A 21,748-nucleotide genomic window follows, 5' to 3' on the forward strand; every position below is an offset into this window, starting at 1 on the left:
TTACTGAGAGGTGCAGTAAGTTAGAAAGCCTTCTAAAAATGCTCAGAACTTCTAAAAATGCTCAGGCTGTGGAAGAGAGAGGAAAATTAGTGTAAACCTAGGAAGGAGATGGCTCAGTGCAAGATAGGAAGGAAGCAATTTATTGTAGATAACTTAACTAAATGTGGAAACAGTTTCAAAACAGCTTTGGAAGAAGACTGAAATATATTTATGATGAACATATTTATCTAGGGTGCCTGTTGCTTGCCTCAAATCTGTTTAGGCCCCTGAGGAGCAACCTCTATTGGTTTACCAGCAACAGAAGGCAATTGCTACCTCTGAGTGCTGGTGAGGATTAGGAAGTCAAGTGGGAACAGACAATACTCTGTTTTTGGCTCCAAAAGACCCTCTCAAGCATCTGAGTCTTATATCTAGCACATTTTCTTCTGCCCCTGAGCCCCCCATCCTGACTACCTCCCATCCTCTGGCTGCTGAGCTCCATTGCTCCCATGCAAAGCTGCAGCCCATTTAAATCAATTCTGACACCTAACACCTCTCTGTTTTCTCAGCCTGCCTGCCCCAAATATTTCCCTCCAGTCTTGACAGAACGGGTATTCACAGGGCAGCTCCTGAATAACAAGTTTCCATTTTTGAGACAGTTGTATGGGGAGCTTTGTGGTGTGGCAGCTGGCCAACGGGTGATCATTTAGCTGGGGTAGCTCACTACTGGGTAGTTAATTTGACATGCAAAACAGAGTGGTTAGGCTCTCTGCAAAGCCCAGTCAGACACTTCTGGGTTCCCAGTATTAAATTATGCATGGTGTGCAATGCCAAAACATCAGCCCTTGCGTGCAAACCTTGCCTTCAGCGAGGTTCATCAGTCCAGCAGTGGCTCGTTCATTCCAACACAATCAATTTTCTCCAGCGGTCATTGGGATCATTATCTGCTTTACGGAGAGATGTGAGTTGCACTAAGCTGTTCACAACCTCTGCATCACTAAGCCGGGAAAAATAAAAAGGTGAAGACACAGTGGTGACAAATAGTGGTGACAAACCCATAAATATAGGGATGGGAAGAGAAGGACCTTTCTCAGTGGTAACAGCCTGGGACACTGAATTCACCCCTTTTCCAGGAAATATATCAAGTGTAGAAATGAGAGCATGGTTGCAGAGATGGCTTCCCACTTTACACATGCACTTTCTCCATGTCATTTAGGGCTTGGACTGAATAATCGTTATCACCATATGATAGCTATCAGGGACTAGCTGACACGTTATAAAAGCCTAATGTAGCCAATACGCATTAGATTCTTAGCCAGCACCTGAATTGTTTGCCAGAACACTTTTGAGATAGACTGTTCTTGTGGTATTTGTATCACTGGCAAGAGCCAGAAATAGAGAAAATCTGGAAAACATTTCTCAGGGAAAAAAAAAAAAAATAAATCTGTGAAGTGTTGTGGAGTCTAAGATGGTATGGAAACTCTCATTCCTTATTGAAATGGCCGTGGAACTTGGGAGTCTTTTGGGCCCTCAGACCAGTATTTCACACTTTCTGATCATGTTAGCTGTTGTAGTTGATCGGTCCTTTATTTTTCCCACAATTTTTTGACCACTTCTCTCTCCCAAAGCCTGTGCTTCGACATTGCTATTCCTCTAACTAACAAAACAAGATAATTGTGCCTACTGAACTCAGACACTTGAAAATCAGGGAAAAAATATTTAGACTATTAATAAAAAATGTATTCTTCTATTTCATGTGGCATTGGCCTTTCCTGTCTCATGCTGTCTCCAAATGCATGCAGCATCCTGAGGTCTCTAGGGAGCATTTGCTATCTGATCAGGCAGTTGTATATTACGATGACAACTGGAACATAAACCAAAATAGCCATAAAGGAAGCAGAATGGTCCCTATGGAATAGATTTTCATTGCCGTTCATACACATCTCTCACACAGAGCTAATTGTGCAAAGTGCTATAACATGACTACTAAAGCCCCAGAATGGCAAATGAAATAAAAACTCTCTATACGTAAATACAGTTGGAATCTGTAGCACCCATTCACCAGAAAAGTCTGATATCTTGAAATATTTTTCAGTCTGTTAAATGGATGATAAAATGCGGTTTTCCACTGCATCAGAAGCACTGAGACTTCCTAACTGACTTCTACCTGACATTTCTTACTGAGATGAAGTTTTTCAGCAGACTGAAACTGTAGCTGGTTTATAAAAAAAATGAACTGGAATGTTTCCACAGCAAGGGCCAGTTCAGCTTTATCTGCAAGTCCCCAGGAGATGTGGCAGACCTCATGGGACCCTCTGTGTCCCCTGCATCCTTTGTGGGCAAGGATTGAGTTGAACTTCCTCTTACTGTTCTACCATAATTCTCCCAGGCTTTTTCATTTTGGTGAAAAAATGCTTGATTGATTTGAATTGCTCCTCTTACTCTTGGGAATACTTACATTTTCTCCTCTGCCTGGACAAAGAGAAACTTGCCAAACATCTCAAGCAAATTTTATGGGAAAGCTGTTGTAAAATCCCTTTAATCAGTTGTGTAGAAGTGTTTCTGTCATGTAAAAACCTGTGGTCAGATAACTTTCAATGAGAAATGTGAGCCTGTCATGCCTTTGAGTTATGCTTGATAAAAAGTGAGTTGAATATATTTTATCTTCATTGTTTTCTTTAATTTTTACTCACTTCATTAAAAATTTACAGTAGCAAATTATACCCTTATACCTTTTGTCTGGAAAATTCAATGGACCACTGGAGAGTTTATAAGGTCATGCCTTCACAAACGTGCAAAGAACTGGGAATGGAAGGAATTTCTAATCAGACTACTAATAATGCCATGTGGAAGAATATAAGGAGGAAAGATGAAGGCAAATGTCAAGCCCAGGGGGAGGAGGATGCCAAGTAATAATGGTGGTGCATCCAAACAGAACATACCTATATTTTGCTAGAAGAGTGTCAAGTGCCATGCTGAGAATTCCTATCACTCGGCTCCTCTTGATCCCACAAAACACACACAGTTCAGCCACAAGGTATCCAGTGCTTTAGAATGTCATCTCCACAAAAAGTGATCCCTGAGGTTTCTATCCTCTGTCCCAGGGTTATGCAGCCACATTTATAATGGAGTTCATGCGAACAACTGGAGCAAAGCCTCATCTCTTTACATGTGGATGTATCCATGGCTCCTTGTACCCATTTTAGGACTTTATAATAATATTGTGATCATAACAGCATTAGTCTGAGGCCAGTGTTTCTTACCATTGCAGGCAGGCTCTGCTTTAGAACCATTCCTTTCTTCTTATCTCAGATATTTGAATGGTCACCTTCAGCTTCCTCCGTTCAATTCCACAGAGGATATCCCATACCTTTGGATCTTCCAACTGCTAGGAAGCCTCAATAGGACCGGATTTCCTGCAGGAGACAGTTAACACCTCTGGTTTGTAAGAGAGCTGTACCTGTAAGGTAAGCAAAGAGTGAGAAGGTGATATTAGAAAGAAACAACCTTCTCTGCACCTTGTTTAGACCTGTGGGAGGGAGCTGAGAGAGTCATCAGAATGGACCTGACTTGTCCTGTAACATCTTCCTTTAAGATGTGAATTAAATGGCGGTGTTGATAGGAGTTGGGCTCTTGGCTTGCAGGAGAACTCTTTGTGCTACTGTGTCTTACCAGGCCTGCAAAAAAACCCCAATATTTCAGTGGATGGAAAACCCAGGAGGAAAACTGAAGCTGCCTGTATCCTTAATGACTGCCCACAGCTGCCACGAGTCCCCTGCTGGGTGCTAAGTGACCACAGAAAAACACACCATGGTCACACCAAGTGGGAACTGAGAAGTTGAGGAGTGCTATGCTGACATGGCCCTTCCCCTGTGTGGCTGAAAGGCATTTGACACCTACCCTTAAAGCTTTTGTTCTAAGCAATCACCTTTCTGTAAGGTTGCTTTGTCACTGGCACATATGAGGGGACATGGTACCAAAGGGTATGCCTCTGTCGTCTTTTAATTCCCTGAAATGTCCGTAAGCTTGGCAGGTTATGGACTGTGGAGGTTAATAGAAGATTTGGTGTTCAAATAGCAGTGGAAGAGCTGTTTGTTTTCAGATGAAGTGTTCTTAATGCGAGATTTTTGGAGCTAGGTCTTCTTGGAGTTTCCTGTCTCTTCATGACCTACCACTTCCCTTTTCCTCATGATTAGTTTAATTTGAACATCAAGGTTTGGACCTTAATCTCCCATTCTGTAGGGAGTGGGGAGAAGACATGTATCTGAATAAAATGCCAGCAGTGGCTAATGCCATAAATCAGAGGGATTTTAGAATCTGATGACAAACTGAATTCCTGTCAGAAAAGAGCAGAGCTGACCCCTCCCAAACTGTCATTGAAGCCGGGTCATAAAAATCACAGCTGTCACCAAAGCATGCCAGGCCTCTGGGGGACATGCCATCCTGGGGACTCATCTGCTGCTTCCATGGCCAAATTCCAAGCCCTCAGGCACATTCCACTTGACATTTTGTCACATCTCTTGCTGGTGCATCTGTTCAGGGGCATTAACTCTTCCTAAATCACTTTATCCCTTTTTTCTCCTCAGGAAAAACAAGGTTATGGGAGACGAAGAGGTCTGAGCAGTGGTCTGTGTCACAAAATCAGAGTCCAAATGTTTAAAAATTGGCAGTATCTGGAATAACTAATCCAGTAGGCAAGTTATTATAGCAATAGCATCAGAAATATAACTGGTGTTCACATAAGCTTCAAAAAATTATTTTAGCTGACATTTGTACATACAAAATTATAGGAAATCTTCCAAGTTGTGCTCCTTTGAGCTATGGCCACAGATAGAAATCTGTGTCAAAAGGAGATGGATGAGCATGAAGTCAGACCAGGATGACAATGGTTGACCTGAGATGACTGTACACTCAGCAGTGGCATGTAAAAATAAAGAAGTTGAGGCACCTTTCCCAAACCAGTTGATGGGATCCAAGTTCTAAGATGCCTCTGTGTGCATGAATGAAAGTTTCTATATTCCACTTGTGTATGGGATAATAAGCAAACAAAGGCTTTAAAATTCACAGCTACAACTTGTCCCACAGGGATAGCAGCAGAGAGGCTGTGTCTCCAGACATTAGAGAGGCTGTAAAGTACTGAAGAGTCACTGTTGTTTCAGAATCACAAAATTTGAATTCATGTGGGCTAAAGGTCTAACTGATTTCACTAAGGATGGGAAATGACAGCCATCTGGCCTAGAAGAACTTGGGGAGTATTTGCTGGACTTCTCATGTTACTAGTGACAAAACTTCTAAGAGTTTCTAAAAATAATAGGTGCTAATTTCTTTACATGCAGTGTCCTGCATCCGGGATGAGATAGTTCAGTATCAACTTTTATGCTGGACAAGGAGTTAACAAATAACCTAAAGGTCAGTGGTAGCCTCAATCACCAGTGGTGGTAAAAGTGTATTTGTCACATGCAAACAGCATTGCATGAAATAGTAACTTAATTTAAATTAAAACTCTAAAGGCCATTTCCCATGCTCAAAAGTATTTCAGAATGGAAAACTTTTGAAAGCCCAGTGAAGCCTAGGACCCCTTTGTGGAACCCCTACCAGATGAACGCTCACAAGAAATCACCATGAGCATGTGTAAAATGTATTTTGTTGGATATGGATGGAAATATAGATGAATGGAAATCACCCTGGTTAAAAGGCTACCTGAAAGTAGTGTTTAAATGACAATCTGTCAGATAACACAATAGAGAAAGAGAAAGCAGCAGGTAGTTAATATAATTTATAAATTAAAAATACATGTATGAGAAGTCAAAATAATGCTGTTTTAAAAATAAAAGTGACCAATGTGGTTTTAAAGAAAACATTTAAAAGTATATTAGGAACAAAAAACCAAACCAAACCACCACCACCACCACCACAACAACGACAACAACAACAAAACCAACAACAAAAAAAACAACACTCAAGAAACCTCCCAAAGCCTTGCTTGAATATAGGCCTCTTTAACAGCAAAACTTCAAAGTCACAGGTGTTCAGTTCACATTATATTCCAGTTATACAAACAAAATAAAGCAGTGTGGTGCGGTTTATTATGTATGATATTAAATAAAAAGTTTGCAGTCTGTAGCAACATAAGGTGTGAGACAGAAGCTACTTAAATTAAAGAACGGTTTTTTGAAGTAGTGAAGGGAACATCCTGAATCATACTCTTTTCACAAATCTTGTGAATCTCAAAAATTTTGAACTTTTGAAGGATTCTTTTGTTCTGGGGTTTAACAAAGGATAGAGGCCCAAGAAAATTTTGGTTTGCAGATGCCCGTTTAGTTTCCAGCATGAGAGCCCACAGTTTGTAAATCGACTGCTCAGACAAAGTCACATGCATTGAAGTTCTCAGTGAAAAAAATTATCTCCCTTTGCCCTCAGAATGCTGAAAACCCCTTCGGTTCTGTATAATTCTCTGTTGCTAAACAAGCAACAGCTGAAAGCAAATACAGCTTGTCCGGTTTTCCTCTAGTTCCTTGCAGGTACCAGGAGGGTGTTTCTCTTTGATGTTCTGCTGACCAGACATATTCTGGTGTGCTTTCAGGCTCTTGGGGAAAGACATAATATTTGTTTTCTTGCTTTGCTTTTTCCTGAGGGCTGAGAAATTGTCAAAAGTTGAAGATAGCTCTGTGATTGGGAGCTGGTTGTGCTCCAAAGCACTTCTACTGTAGATGCCTGAGGATGAGACCCTGTGCCACTTTGTTCAGGGACATAATCTCTGATTTACTTGAGGTGAATACGAGGCTTCCTCAAGGTCACACTGGCATAGTCTTGAAGGTAGTTTCACCTTCTTCTGCAGTACAAAGTGCACTTTGTTTGCAGGGTTGTCAGTTGTGTTTGTGGAGGGTTTCCCTGCTCTTGCTGGGATGTGGGCACAGAGCTTGTCAGAGGCTTTTGCCTTGCCTTCTCCTTGGTTTTGGTCAGGCTTCAGTCTTAGTCTTGGAATTTAATGTGAAATTATCTGGGCAACATGTGATACAAGTCAGTCATCCCTGTGAATCTCTGAAAATACTTCCAAGAATAATTTGAGAAGGTTATGAACAATTACTATAATTAAACATTTTAAGGTTCACAGACCAGGCACATTTTAGAAAAGACCTTAAAAGAGACTTGCTGAAGAGCACTCTGAGGTATTCCTATTGGTATTTCACGGGTCCTGGAAGAGCGAGACACTTCCAGATGCAACTGGAAAAAAAGCTAGCTGTTTTTCCTGTTTTCAAGAGGATAAATTTGGTTGCTCAAGCAAAGATAGGCACATTAACCTGGCATCAATCCCAGGGAAAATTATAGAAAGACACATAGGAGACATGACTGGTAAAGAATTAAAGGATACTGATGCAATTAAATGCCATTGGTGTAATAATATGGAGAGCAGATCCTGTTGGAAAAAAAATAAGATCTCTTTTTAGGCAGTGGTTACAAAGTGACTGATAAAAGACCAAAGCACTGGATTTTGTGCGATGACTTTCTGATGTAAGTTTCAGCTTTTAGAAATGTCTATACTGTCCTTTTGATAAAGAATCTTCCTCTGAAAAGATGGATTTTTTTAAAATTTCTTTTCTTTCCTTTTTTTTTTTTTAATGGGAGTTTGTTTTATACAGGATTTTTCCCTTTCGGAGAATCAAAACCATATGTTTCAGTTTGGGTGTATATTGAAATGTTTCAGTTTGGGTGTATCTTGAAATATTCAGTTTGCTAAATGGAGGCAAAGCCCAATCACAGGTCTTGTCTGAAATCCCATTCTTTGTGAGGAAAACATGAGGACTCAGCGCTTAGCTGGACAATTTCAAGTTTATCAATTTGCAACCAAATCATGCAGATGGTGGATTTATTTAGCAGGTCTCTAGAGTCAGAACAGCAAATCTAAAGAGGGAATCAACAGCTTTGAAAGATCCAGACCTCTGAAGCTGGAGCTAGACCAATCTATACCAAATGGAAAGAGGAAAGACAAGGTTTACTAGACATTTTCCACAGCAGCACCTTATCTGCTAAACCTGATGTTGCAAAAGTCTCCTTTAAAAACAGCAGGTTCAGGCAATCAGTGCAAAGTGAGACTAGGTGCAGTACTGCTATGAGTTCTGAGAGCAGTGTGCAGTGCTTCTGAGGATTCATAACATCCTCTTTGCTTGCACCACAGCTTGGTACTGTCTCAGGCAGCCTCCACCCTGCATTGTTCTGGAGGTCTCACCCCTGGCAACACATGCTGTGTGGTGGATGGGTTAGAGCACTACAGTCCAACATAGCACAGTGGAAGGAGATCAGTTCTGTTACCCCTCTACATTAGCTTGAAGTTTGGGCTTTAATTCCTTATGTTTCCTTACTTTCAAAGGGAAACAGAGAGCATAAGGATCCTTGTTCCTCTTCCTCCCCATTCCTCTCCTTGTTGCCTCTGTGGCTTTCTCAGTCAAGTCACTATCCTCAGCAACCCTCAGCGGTTGTTCCTCCCCCGTAAGGTTCCTTCTTCCCAGACTGTCCTTCCTCTTTTTTTCTCTTCCTTTTGTCCCTTTCATTTTCCTTCCTAGTCACCCAGCTCTTGTCTCCAGCCTTTCTACCTGAGACTCCCCAATGGTAGGTTTCCATGTTCCTCGTCCTTGCTCCTGCTAGCTGCTGAGTTTCAACCTCTCGAAAACAGTCTCTTCTCTCCCATATCCTTAAACCTGTTCCATCTGGAAGCTGGTGGTGACACAGCTGCAGTGGCAGAAGGGACGGCTAGTGAACTAGCCCACTCCCATGGCTGCCGCTGCAGCCTCACAACTGTTACTCTGCTCCCCAGCTTCCAGGTTAAAGTGTGTTCTTTTTCTTTTTTGGGGACAGTTGTAGGGGTATTTTGAATTTTGCATAACTTCAATTCATTGGTTATTACTGAACTGCTCTAATCTAAAAGGAAAGATCAAATGCAAATGTGTTGATCCTGGATTTGCTGCTTTTATCCTTCAAAAGAAATTTAAGAAGTCACATGCATATGGCAATGAAGAACCATCACAGAAAAGGATAGCATGTTACATAGTAAATATTGACAGATATGCAGCAGATATCTGTCCCACTCCTTTCTTTTGCTCTCTCTCTTCCTCTCTTCATTCTTCTATCTCAGCAGCCAGCCCTGCTTTTGCTTTCTTCCATCTGGCAGCTCTCAGAATAATCTCACCCACCTGTTAAATGAGAGAACGTCAAGTTAAATTTACAGCAGGGCCTGGAAACAGGATGCTGCAGAAAAGTATTTTAATTAAAATCCTTTAATTGAACGCATGCTTCCTTGTGAAAAGGGAGCTGCCAAGAAGGGCCTGATGTCACCACCTCTACCCCCATTTGCCACAAAAGGAGAGCAATTGAAACCAGCTCTCAAGGTGGAAAGAGGAAAGGGCATTTCCAGGGAATTTTCAAGGGTCAGCCTTGCAAAACTCTTAGATGGTTCATGGGAGGTTTGCCCCCTTACCAGAATCAGAGCTGAAGGTGCTGCAACAGCTGTGCTGCTTCTGTCAGGCACTTTCCAGAGTAACAGGCTGCCATGTGTGTATAAGGATGAACCAATATCTATGTGAAACCTGAACTCTCTATAGAAACATGACAAATATAAGGCCTGTCACTGACGTGGAGATCACCATCGCACAAACTCTCCTGGGAGGACTTCACGCTCTGCTTTGTGAGGCAGTCAAGTGGGATTTTAAGACCTGTTTTGTTGCAGTTGCTGGAATAGATACATGAATGGAGAGCAACAGATTGATATGGAAAGGAAAATGGCAAGACATGTCAAGAGACAAGTGTCTGGGTTCCCATTCGGAGAGTCTGGATGACCATACCTGGTGCAACTGTTCGGTAACTCTGGACACAGCCTGTGGAGAGAGGAATAAAAGACTGGGTATGTCCAAAAAACCAAAGGTAGGAGGCAAAAGGAAGTATTTGGGGAGAAGAGGGAATTAGCAAGTGCTGTGGAACTGCGTCACTGCAATGTAACTCTAGCTCTTCTAAATACTATGCAAATCCATCAACACTATATACTTCCTGTAAGCATGAAACCTCTGGCTTTTCTTTCCTTGTTAACTGTTATGAAAAGAGAGTTACAGAGAATAAAATGCACAGTACCTGCCTCTATCTGAAGGCATAGTAATACTACTAACAATACATGACATTTTGCAATATTTACAGGATTTTCCGTTAAGTTGCCCACATCACGTGGAGGGGAAGTTTGGCACCACCGCATTCCTGCACCTCCAGGCTGGTAAAGGTCACTTCCTGTGAGCCTCTGGTCACAGAGCAGAAAAGTTCCCGGCACCCTCAGGTGTTAGCCAGCCCTCCTTTCTTGACAACAGAGAATCCTTTCATAAAACACATTTATTTTACATTTTGATATTTTAATGCTTCATTGGCCTATTTAGAAATTGGAAAATCTTACATCCCCTCCCGAGAAATCTGGCAGGCATGTTTGGCTCATACTGGGAAAGCAAAACCACTGGCAAATCCTCTAGCCTTTGCTAAAATTCAAAAAGGACAGTCCAAGTGTTAAAGGCATTTGGAACACCCTTTGGGAATGCTGGGGACTCAAGCATGAAAGAATGAAGACTTAAGGAAGGGTAAAGTTTTTTTACACAGCAAATTCTGGGGTGTAAGGATAACTTTCAGACAAACAGTATAGCTCCCCAAAACAGTATATAGGTCAGGGCTTTAGGGTAATGGAGAATAGAGAAGCCAAGCCTCTTGTCCAAAGCTTTTTGAGTCTCACATACTTACTTAGCAGCAATTCTGAGAAAGTGTTGTTGAGTGCAGTAAGAGTTTGCACACCAGGAGCCATATTTGTCTGTTCAGCAGCTCACATCACCACATGCGCTCTGGAAAATACTTGAGCATTGCTTTGGAGATGAGGAGCAGAGCTGATGGACCAGGAGTGCAGGGCCAATGCTGCAGATGTGGGTAGACTAAGAGTAGGGACAGCAGTTGGTGAGAAGCTCTTAAGACAACTTGTAAAAGAACTACTGACAGTAGAGATTACTCTACCAGGCAGAGCTCTAAATGGATATTTGTATACACATAACATCTTATGCAACACAAGATAATGGCAATGTCCCATAGATACTTACCATGCATTTTAAAGAAACACCTAGTGAAAATGCTCCACTGTTGAAGAACAATTCTAGTCTTGAAATAGCACAGAAAAATGGAGAAATGTCCTTGATAAACTGAAAGTTTCCATGACAACATTACTTTATAGCTTTATTAACCACAGTGTGCTACAAAAATTATTAAATGAGCTTGGAATTAGGGTTCAGATTCTCAGCTGATGAGTCATTTCTGTAGTTTGAAAAATATGCATTTTGTTTTCTGCTAAAAAATCTCAGGAGTTTGCAGGCATACAATGAAATATTAAGATTCTGCCTAAAATCCTTTAAGGAATCTACAGCATCACGAGTCTTCAGGCATTCACTTAATTTGGACCATATGAACCTCATGAGTCATTTTCAATCAATCAGAAGGTAACTGCTCAAGAGCAAGAGACAGCAAAATATAGCTAGTGCCATACTACAAGCCTCGCACAGCACACACACAGAGTGCCAGGAATATCCTGTGCTGCCCAGTTGTTATCAGGCTGTTAAGCCGATATATAAAAGAGTGAGAAGTGTTGTCACTTGCAGCTAGGATCAACAAGGCTGACTGAGCACCAGAGCAATGACTGTAGGTAGGAGAGTCAGTGTCATTTTAAAGGAAGTTTTAAAAATGGAATAGAAGATGGGAAAGAAAGGAAAAATCAGAGGTTCAGAGAGAACAAGGCTGAAGGGAATGTCCCTGCAACCATTCAGTCTTTCCCTAATGTTCATGGTGGGGAAAGGCTAAATGTGACCAGTCACAGAGACTGTATTAGACCATATACAGTTTCAGTGAAGCAAGCACTGTTTAAGGAACTGTCTGCAAGGGGAGGCGAGTTAAGTCAATGCATGCTTGTTTTGGGTCTCCTGCTAAAGCTCAACCCAGTGCTGCAGTTGACCCAGAAAAGTGGGGGAATGGCAATGAATGGGCTTCCAGTCAGTAGAGGCTTGCAAGAGACAAGCCCTGACAACATGTGGTGATGCCATCTGGCTGCCTTTCTGTGGCTTTTGGCAGACTCAGTAATTGCAGACAGCATCTGAGGAAGTCGTGGCAACTGAACTTGCCATTCACTTCTCAAAGCTGTCACTCCAAGTTGGGTGTGAGGCCAAGCAGTGTGGCCAGAGCCCTGTGTGGGTGTGAGAAGCTGGCCCTGTCTTTTGTCAGCCTACATCTGCTCTCTGGGGACACAGCTCCAGTTTCTAATGCTGCCAGGTTGGTATGCCTCACTGCTGCGCTGACCGGTTTTAAGGAAAATGTTAATCACATTTAGTTTGTATTAGTTACAAAGAAAAGACGATGAAGTCCAAACTACTCAGGTCAGTAGCATTGTTACTGGCATATTCCCGAGCTTAAAGCATGTCTGAGTCACCACCCTCAGATAAATTAGTGTAATATTTCTGTTGAGGGAGCTTTGCATTTTGCAAATATTAAGGTTTTAATGGAAGAACCCATCTAGTGTGAGTGCATCTCTGTGGATACCACATTGTCAAACATGGACTGAAAAAACAGAGATCTGGGTATTCCAGAAGACCCTGGAGAGACCCTGGGAGTCACCCACATTGTGACACCATTGGAGGGTTCATTTGAAGATGAAAGTCTTCAGGTTGCACACAGCTGCAGCAGGATCTGTGCCCACTGCTAGAAGATATCAAAATGCCAAACACTTCGGGGTGCTTGAGGTCTGGAGAGTGCACGAGTACTTTCCATTGCTTAGCTGTTGCTTATCCTTCTCCCAGAACTGGATGCAAACTCCAGAGGTGTGCGCTGGACCCAACAGCGCACTGCAACTGTAACCACCCATCATTCTGCCTGTCCAGGATCATGTCCTGGAGGGACTAATTTTAGAAACCTAATAATGTAAGAGAGAATCCCAGGTGTTGTTCACATGAAAGGTTTTACTCTTTCCCTAGCAAAAGAGACACAGAATGTAATGGAATTTTGGTCACATACTGTACGTTACCAGGTTACTTTGGTAACCAACTGTCTACACCTGAGCTGTGTCACTGGGTCCTGGGAATATCTTCAGTTTTTCTTGTGCTTTTGACAGGCTATGGAGAGCTGGGTGCTTCCAATCCCATCAATGCCCTCAGCGACTCTTTTTTCAAGTTGGCTGTGTGCTCTGCCAAGTTACTCACTCCTTCACAATGGTGGTCAATTGTAGGGAAGCAGCACGAGCCAGGGTGGGTTAAGCCTACAACTGAGCCTGAAAAATCCCAAGTCCTAGACTTAACGCCATTCTCAACCAGTTCATTCCACCTCTGTGCTTCTCTTAGCTGAGCCTTACACCAACAGCCCCAAAGAAAGGCAAGAACAGTGATTCAGAAGTGCTGCATAACTCCAAGGGACTGCAATGCATCCTACACCACCAACGCTCCCATTTGTTGCAGTTTGTCATAGTCAGCTGATGAGTAAGCCCCACCCTATGACAAGCAGTCAAGTGGGAAGGGCAGCAAAAAAGTCCTCCCCACTTGTAGTAGAGTGTTGCTCCATTAAGGCTTGATGTGCTCCAGAAAATGCACTCAAACTGGTATTTCTGAGAACAGGTCCTCACCCTTCCTGGGAAGCCCATTATGTGAACCCTGCCCCAAAACACTGCTAAAACTTTTCTGCCTTGAGCTATGCAGTGAGTTGGTTGAGCCCACAGCTAGCCAAAGGAAGGGAAAATGTCCCACCCCAGGTACTACTAATCCAAGAACCAATATCACCCCTTCTCCAAATCCCTCTTGCACTGGCATTGGTTTAAGTATTGTGTAATTAAACATGACTTTCAATGCTTTCACTTTTTTCTTTCTTCTTCTTTTTAGTGGCTAAAGAGACATCTTCCCAACTCCTGATTTACACATTGTTGTTTCAAGTTCAAAATATAGCTGTCAGTCCTTCATAAAACATGTGCTCCATTTCCTGCTCTTCCCCTCCCTGGAGAGGGGAGAGTTGTTGTTTGTCTCTTTGCTTTCCCCTCTCTCCCACTGCATACCTGCCAACCCCTCCAAGGCTTTTCCCTCACCTTTCTCACAATTTCCCTTAATGCTGGTCACCCCTCCTCTCCTCTGCAGCCCTTTGCTATTCACATCCTTACTCTGGAACACTCTCTTCCTGCTGTGCCTCGCACTTCTCTGTGCTCCGTCAAATTCACCCATGTCACTGCATTGGTTTTGGCCTCTTTCCTCCTGCACTCTGGACCCTCTTGTGTGTCCCTAAGCTGTGACTTTAGCTAAATACAGGTCCCCATGTTGCCTTCACTCCCTGCTCCTGCTCCTCGGCTCCCCCTAAGTCCCTGCCTGGAATTCTAAGAAGCTGCCCCTTCCCTCTGTCTTTCAAGGCTCTTTCTCCTCTAGTTAGAAGTGACCTGCCTGCCTCTTAGATGCTTTCAAGTCCAGGAGCATCCAGCTGACGGAAGACTATTGACATCTTGGCTGAGGACTGTCTCAATCCAAATTTACTGGGAATGACTGCTGTGTTGGTCTCTGATAGAGAATGTCGGAAGATGGAGCAGTTTTGGTTACTGTTGATTTGTGTCAGCAGATCCTAAGGGAAAAATATTGGATAATTCAAGACTCATTAGACATGGTCCTCTCTCTTGTTCTTTTCTTCGGCTCCCTGCTTTCCCAGGAAGGTTGTTCAGTCTGTTGTCCCCTTCTCAGTGACTTTTGTTTTTCTTTTTTCTTACTATTGTTTTCTCCTTGGTGTTCAAATAATTGTGAGGGTAAATTAATTAAATTGAAAACAAAAGAAAAATAATAAGTCTCAAAAAACACCCTCAAGACAATGTCCAATCACAATTATAGAAAAAGCTGATCGTGCTGTGACTGTACAAGTCTTGAAGAAAAATTCAAAAACAGACTGCATATGAAATTGCAAATAGGGCAGAGAGGGGAGCAAAAGGAAAATGCATGACAAATCCACATGAAGTGTCCCAGACAGCTTTTGTCTGCACAGAAATGTTTTTATGGGATTCTCTGCAGAAAAAGGAACAAAAAAATTAAGGAGTTGGGTTCAAAAGATCAAGTTGCATTTTCATTGATCTCAGACTTGTAAGAGCTGCCTCATCAATCACAGTTGCTCAAAAATTCCTATTAATGGCCTCAAGTGCTGGGGCGGCCCATATGGTTCATCTTTGTAGCATTTGGGCAACTCCCTGGGAGCAGTATGAGATCTGTCAGTGTCAGAGCCAGACATTCTGTGCTCATCCCTACATTCCTGCAAGCAGTGTAAGGAGAATAACATCACTACAAGACTGAGAAGCTCCATCTGATCCAGGATACAAGTAGCAGTAGAGAATGAGAAAAGAATAAAACCCAAATAATTTGGCTTTCAGAGACACTGTCGACAACTGCAAACCTGGGTAAAAGTCCCAGTGTGTAGTCTAGGAGATGTATGGGACAGCTTCAAGCCAAGGTGCTGCATGGCACTGCACAGAAAAAAACACCTGTTTGCTCTTACAGAGCTGAGAGCATGGTTGCTGGAGGCTTTCAGACCGGAAAGGAAAATTAAGAGGAGTATCCCCTAATACTATGCTGGATGATGTGATTAACACCATGGTGGGCTGGAAGCCTTGTCAGGTACAGCTTGAGCTTGTCTTGTCCTGAGCAACAAAGTCAGCCTGGTGTTAGAGCACTGAATGGTAACGTTTAGACAGAGCTCTGTTACTGTGCAGGCAGGAGCTGTGCTCCTCACCACTGATTCATGCCCGTGGGAGCCAGATGTGCTTCAACTGAGCTGAAGACTTTAGCTGCTGGCTTTGGCATTGGGCATCCACAGTAGTATGGACAGATGTTCTTGATGATGGCCTCTTCCCTCCTGCACCCTGGACTCTCTTGTGTGTTTCCAAGCTGTGACTTTAACAGGTCCTATGTCACCCTCACTCCTGCCCCTGCTCCTCAGGCTCTCCCTATTTCCCTGCCTGGATTTTTAAGAAGCTGCATCTTGATGATGAGCATGTTTCCCATATTCCAGAGGATTATCCCATCTAGCCAAACTGACTCCATGTCCTTAATGCCCGTCCTTGGAGACAATTCAGATCCAGAGCCAAAATTCAACAAATCTTCTCTCTAATGGGTACAATTTTTCCTTTGTAGTAATTTCTCTTTCTGTCTCGCATTGGGAAAATTGTCATGAAGACACATTTTTGAAATGGATCTTCAACTCAAGTTGACATTGGACTTAATTGGCAACAAAATAACTCAGAAATGTACACTGAAAATAATTGTGCTGCAGCCTGACTTCGGTAAGAGTTAAAGCATTCACTTTACCACTGTTGTCCCAAAAGCTGAGCTGAGTTTTCAGAGACATGGAACACCTCTCCTGTGAGGAAACATCGAGAGTTGAAGTTGTTGATCCTGGAGAACAGAAGGCTCCAGGGAGACCTTGTAGCAGCCTTCTGGTACCTGAAGGTGGATGGACTTTTTCATAGGATCTGTTGCAATATTACAAGAGGTAATGGTTTTGAACTAAAAGAAAGTAGATATAGACTAGATAAGGAAGAAATTTTTCACAGTGAGGGTGGTGAGATACTGAAAGAGGTTGCCCAGAGAGTTGGTGGATGCCCCTTCCATGTAAATATTCGAGGTCAGGTTGGACAGGACTGAGCAACCTGATCTAGTGGAAGATGTCCCTGCTTATCGCAGGTGGTTTGACCACATGACCTTTAAAAGTCCCTTCCAAGCCCAACCATTCTATCATTCTATGGTAAGTATAGTTGGACAGTTTTTGGAATCTCAAATAAACACGAGGGACCAGCAGATTGTTGCTCTCACAGGTAAGCTTTTAATGCGAGCCATGACTGTTAACATATTTGTGCACCACTCTGCTCTTATTGAAATGGAATGAAGCTGCATCAAGTGAAATTCAGACTGGACATTAGGAAAAGGTTCTTCACTGACGAGGTGGTCAGTCACTAGAAGAGGCTTCCCAGGAAAGTGATCACAGCATCAAGCCTCTAAAAGGGGCATCTGGATGATGCTCTCAGTAATATGGTTTAGTTTTAGGTATTTCTGAGAAGAGCAGGGAATTGGAATCAATGATCTTTATTGGCTCCTTTTAAGTTGAAATATTCTATGGTTCTGAGCTGTGGCAGAGCAAGTAGGAGCTATCAATATGCTCAGGAGATCCTTTGAATTTGCAGGGTCTTACTGTAGAGAAATCTGCTGGGAAGAATAATATTCACAATCCCTACTCCCCTCATGCTCTTGATTTACCCCGGAAGGGGTTAAAATTTATTTTAAAAGGGAAATACCTGTAACTAAGCGAGGCCAATGCAGTGTCAGAGTGATCATTTCTTCTTCAGGTAGGCTGAGAGTTACATGGTATGCAAAGCTTAGGGCTTTCTCACACGGTGCCAGAGCTGAACAAAGGACCCTCTTCTGAGGTCTGAGCACAGACAGTATGAGTAAGGCCAGGAGAAAAATCATTTGTCCCAGAAGCAGTAGAGCTGACATGGCAACAGTGTCAGCCCTCCTTCTTTAGAGACCCAGCCTGCCACAGTGAAGTGCTTGCAAGCAGGATTAAAGTTAAACTTTGTTGGACTGAGGTCTGCCGTGTCTTGTGTGTGCAGGGACCTGCACACTCATCCTTTGTATGGACACGCGCACATGCACATGCAACCCCTCTACAATCAAGCTATTTACAAGCAACAATGCTGAATTTCAATGCACATTCTCTATTTCACACATTTTCACCCAGCCTCCTCTTTCTCAAATTCTTACACATCAAATTTTTGAGGGACCAAAAAGGTTGCCTGCATTTTCTGGATGTCTTTTTCTTGCTAGTTCTACAAAGTTTCTCTCTTTCTAGCTTCAATAAACCACTCTGATTATTTTCTCTTGGCCAGTTTGATCCTACTTTGTGCTCATAGGAGCAAGAAAACTTCTGGTGGCTGCCTCAGTATCCCGGCAAGATGCCACAGTCTGTGAGTTGAGAAATGGTGACCTCATGAATAGGGGAAGGGAAAAGAGGAGGCGAGACTGAATTTTTGGTTTTCTACATTTAAATCCCATCAGGCTTTGTGTTTTCATTTCAAATTCTTTCCAAAATACTGTATCTATTTTCCTTCAAGATAGTATGACCGAAATGACTTTACGCTTTGCCTCTAATGATTATTTTTTTAAATCAAAAGAAATTATTTCTTTTCAAAAGGATTTAAAACTTATCCAATAAAAAGCACCCAGAAACAAACTAAAAAAATGGGAAGATGCTGGTGCTGTGGAAACCAGCAAGTCACAAAAGAGTTAAAGTTCCTTATACCTGGCCAAGTTAAATAAGACATAGAGGGACACATGGTTCCCCCTCAGCACTCCCTGAACTCTGGGTTGTGGGCTTTTGAAATGCCTGGGAGGCTAAATTGGCCCCCATTGTGTCTTGTTTAATTTGGCTGCTTGAAGTACTCTTTTTTTTTTTTTTTTTTAATTTGGCTCTTCCTGCAGCTCTCACACCTTCCTTTAACGTAAATGTCCTTTACATTTACAACCTGCCTTTTCCCCAGCCCTCCATACCACATTGTTTGAGCAACTGCCTCTTTTTCTCTGTGCACCTACACGCAGCTGCTGGCACAGCACTGTATTTATCTGCACACAGAGGGAGAGTAAAACCAAATTGAAGAACACCGTCGGCACAAGCACTGTGTTCCCAGGGTGCACTTCTCAGCTCCGTGTGCTGGTAAGGAGCCAGCAATCCTGCCTCAGAGATTTCTGCTGGCCAGCAGCAGGACTGCTCTGGAACAGCACGCAGTGGTGAAGTTTTCCTGCCTATTCGACCCACAGTCTTTGCAGCCTCAGCTGGAAACTCTTTCACCACCACCTGGCCATGGGTCAGTGATAAAATACTAAGCTTGGTCCCACCAAGCATTTCTGGATGATGTTGCAACAGCAACAGGAGAAATTCAACTCGGAGTACCTCTGCTTGGTGGTGTCAGTTATCACATAGCACACTCTTCTTCCCACTTGACTTAAATTTTGAAAGTATAAATCAAGGAATATGACCTTAAATACAGTACTAAATTGGCAAAGATGGGGACTTCGTTATTGCTTCTACCAGTGTTTACAGTTTTGCAATAAATGGAGGAGAGATTGGTATTGGGTACAGATGTCCAAGGTCAAGTCCTTTGTTCAATTTAATTTCTGTAAAATGGGGCTACACTGCCTTGACCAGCAAGGGAGGTACAGGGATTCCATAGTTACTCTCTAGCTGCCTTGACCATGGAAAGCAGAGGATAAATTTTCAAGTACTGTCACAAAGAGGATTTTATAGGAGGTTTGGGAGTTTTTTTATTGGATATATAAAGCAGCAAAAAGTCTTTAAAGATTAATTAACATAACATAGAATTTAATAGAAATTTTGAAATTCTATTTTAGTGTTATATGCAAGTCTTTATTTAGACATAAATTCTCAACAAGTTTGCTGAAAAGCAGTCAATTCATTCTCACATTAAAGGAGATTAGTTTTAACTTGCTGCATTAGAAATGTGCTCACCTAAGAATATGTACTTCTCTGAATAGGCAAAGCCCCAAGTGGGTGAGACCTGAGACCAGACCAGAAAGATTTGGGAGCACATCCACCCATGTCACTACAGACTCTCTTGAGGGGCTGCTGGGTCAAGGACAACTTGTGTCTGAGGACAACACTGAGGACAGAACTCCTATTCTTTCCTCTGTACACCACCAAAATAGTCCCAGGAGAAAGACTCCATCTGCACTGACTCTTCAGGGATTGGACACCAGCAGCCAATAACACTTTTCTTTCCATTATTGCCGTGAAAAAAAAAGAAACCACCAAATCCTCCAAAAGGAAATCTGAAAAGGTGCAATAAGAAGACAGTGAAGCCAGGAAATGGAAATGGACACTTTGGGATTGCTACAAGAAGCTGTGGTTCAGTGAGATTTGCTGTGCTGCTGCTTTGTTGACCTAGGAGATACATTAGAAGACGATATTTAGAAATCATAAATAATCTCATTATATTGCATCTGGTAGCATTCTGGAAAACATGGATAAAAGCAGTGGAGAACTGAGTTACAGAAACCCCCAGCAGCACAACTGAGGCAACAGATGAGGGGAGAAAAAAACATAGATATTATGGATGGATGAACCCTGAGAATTTTTTAGGTTTGGATTCAAGCTCAACTGAAATTGAGATTGCCTGCTTGCCTTGTAGGGGCAACTCATAGATGCTGCATGTTGCTCCTTCTGTTGTAGAACTGAGGGTCTTAGAAATGGAAAATAGCACTGGGCATCTAGTTCACTACCCACCCAGGACTGACCCTGCAGGACTTTCCTGATCTTTAGGACTGCAACTCTGTTCTACAGCTAAATTAAAATTTTTATTTGGTATTCCCCTTGAATTTCCCATTTCTCATTCTATCTTCCATTCACAAATTGTAGATCACTGCTGAAAGTCAGTATCAAAGGGTGTCCAACTTCCCTGAACATAGGTCACATTGGTTTGTATAAGGCTATGGCTGCATTTCTTATATATTGTTCCTTGATGCCAATACAACAAACACAGAATAGTCTGCCAGCTTAGAACTGCAAGTGGTGGACATCAAGAGAAACCTTCATGTGATCATGGCAGGCTCATACACTCACAAGGTGAATATGACCTGGATATTAGAGAGGAGAAGGCAAAGAACTAAGGCCATATGAGAGCTAAGCCTTGCTCCCCCTCTCTGCCTCTTTCACTTTGTACTATATATAAGCCTGAGTTGACAGCTTGAACTATGGTCACGTTAGGCAGATATTTCCAGCCTTACATTTCTCCTATGACATTACAGAACCTCCCCACCATGTCCTGTGTGGTGGAAAAGACAAATTCCAGAATTATTTTGTTCCCCAGTTTGGATCTGTGCATGAGTAGGCGTAAGACAGGAGCCAGGGTCTTCATTTTTTCAACAGAAACCAAGTATGATAAATCAAGAATTACTATTAAACAGTTTTTTAACTCCGCAAGTTCTTTGGATAAGATTGTTTCCTTCCCAGATCATGGCAGTGACAGAAAAAACTTCCCAACAGGGGCAGACAGCTGAGGTAACTCCTAATATTTCATGGTGTTTGTCTCACCCTAAATAAAGAACAAACTACTAGGCATTGCATAAAACCATTTATGTTGGTGTATAGACTATGTAACCAGTTTCATGTGCTTTCAGTTGTGAGTGTTTAATGGTTAGTTGCTGGATATATTTAGTCGCTATAAACAGTGCATACAATACTGTATACAATGTAAACAACACATTTAATACAGCACATTTTACATCGAAGTGAACATATTTCCTTTCAAAGGCTAATGTTTTTGTTGTTATGATTTTTATCTATGTGGTAGGAAGCTAGAACATCTCAGGCTCCTTCGAAGAAGTTCAAATTCTCCATTCAAGGAGAAGGGCAGCTTATTATTCATTATCCAAAGTAACTGAGCTATTCACAGAACATCTTTACAGACTCTGTGTTGTCTCTTTTGCTGTGTGTGCGTGGCTGGTTCTTTTTTATTTTGGATGTATGCACTTTATTTCTATTTTTTTGTATAGATTTCTTCAGGTTAGCTCAACCTTCTTTTACATTATCTTTAATTTTTTTTACTTTTTAACTTTCCTCAGTTCATCAATTTTTTTGTGTTAATTTCCTCTGGCCTTTTGTAAAACTTGACTTTGTAATGTTCACAGAGTCAGGAGCTGGA

General features: G+C 42.2%; 1 long non-coding RNA gene across 1 annotated transcript in view; it reads left to right on the forward strand.

Moving 5' to 3' along the window:
• LOC108640067 overlaps positions 1–19,851 on the forward strand; it is a 41,306-nt gene extending 21,455 nt beyond the window's left edge. Inside the window, exon 3 of the long non-coding RNA XR_001920919.1 lies at positions 19,584–19,851. This is a non-coding gene — a long non-coding RNA (uncharacterized LOC108640067). The remainder of the gene's footprint in view (positions 1–19,583) is intronic.
• The last annotated feature ends 1,897 nt before the right edge of the window (positions 19,852–21,748 follow it).

Source organism: Manacus vitellinus, unplaced genomic scaffold (genome assembly GCF_001715985.3).
Source record: "Manacus vitellinus isolate BGI_N305 unplaced genomic scaffold, ASM171598v3 scaffold_28_pilon, whole genome shotgun sequence".
Taxonomy (NCBI): domain Eukaryota; kingdom Metazoa; phylum Chordata; class Aves; order Passeriformes; family Pipridae; genus Manacus; species Manacus vitellinus.